At 56.6% G+C, this 1,132-nt stretch overlaps 1 protein-coding gene across 1 annotated transcript in view; it reads left to right on the forward strand.

Annotated features, from left to right (window-relative positions):
* The first annotated feature begins 419 nt into the window (after positions 1–419).
* Positions 420–1,132, forward strand: part of AP3B1 (adaptor related protein complex 3 subunit beta 1) — a 306,794-nt gene continuing 306,081 nt past the window's right edge. The window contains exon 1 of the mRNA XM_017895526.1: positions 420–693. The gene's annotated coding sequence lies outside the window, so the exon portion shown is untranslated. The remainder of the gene's footprint in view (positions 694–1,132) is intronic.

The following is a 1,132-nucleotide window of genomic DNA, read 5'->3' on the forward strand; positions in this document are numbered from 1 at the left end:
AAAAAAAAAAAAAAAAAAAAAAAAAAAAGAAAGTAAGGCAAAGCCGGAAGGAGGAGAGTAGCCGAAACAAGCAAAGTGATCGTGATGGGTTTAGGAAAGGTGATCTGGCGTGCTAAATGGCGTTTCCGGAGAAATCCGAAAACTATTGCTTTACAGTATACCAAAGAGCTGCCCTGAGTCTGGAAACCCCTTAAGGGATCAAAATGGATGCAATGGGTATCCTTCTCCAATGACACCCTTCACGGGCCGGGAGCCTGGCAGTTCGCCACCCGCTGCCTCCCTTTCCGCAGCCGGGCTCGCAGCCTCTCAGCTACCTCTAAACCCCGGAGCAGGGAAGTCCGCGCAGGCCTGAACGGCCCGGGTGGGAGCCTGTCTTCCCGCACACTGCGCATGCGCGGGGGGTGGCCTGCCAGGTCGGCTCAGGGAGCCGTGACGAGTCCGGAAGCGCCTGCGCGCGCTCCTCGGTACGAGAACTAGTTTTGTTTCGTGCCGTCTGGACTGGAACCCTTTGGAGAGAACCCCCGGCAGGACCAGGACCAACCCCGCACCCGCCAGCACCGCGGCAATGTCCAGCAACAGTTTTTCTTACAATGAGCAGTCCGGAGGAGGGGAGGCGACGGAGCTGGGTCAGGAGGCGACCTCAACCATTTCCCCCTCGGGGGCCTTCGGCCTCTTTAGCAGCGATTTGAAGAAGTGAGGAGAAAGGTTTGGGGTACGGGGATGGGAGGGAGGAGCTGGGGACTCGGAGGAGTGGGCGCCGGGTGGGCTCCCTGGAGTGGAGCGGGGTCGCCCTGAGATCTGAGCAGAGCTGGGCGGTAACGTGTTCCACGGGTGGGTGGGTGGGGTTGGTTGGCGGTGGTGGCAGTTGGGGGAGTTTGGGGCGTGTGTGTGTAGGGGTCTCTAGTAGTTTTCAAACTTTAGTGAAAAGGAAACCACTTGGTGAGCTTAGATCCCACCCCTGAAGACACTGATTGAATTGGACTTGGTCTGGGCTCAGGAGTCTGAATTTTGAGCATAGTCTTCTAAGTTTATCTACCGTTCGCCGGATCGGACTTTGATACATTCCCTGATTAGGGAGATCAAGGTGAGAGTGCGAGTGTTGCTTGTGGGAAGTTATTTTGTGACCCCGGAG

This window comes from Rhinopithecus bieti, unplaced genomic scaffold (assembly GCF_001698545.2).
Source record: "Rhinopithecus bieti isolate Rb0 unplaced genomic scaffold, ASM169854v2 scaffold_26302, whole genome shotgun sequence".
In the NCBI taxonomy this organism is placed as follows: Eukaryota; Metazoa; Chordata; class Mammalia; order Primates; family Cercopithecidae; genus Rhinopithecus; species Rhinopithecus bieti.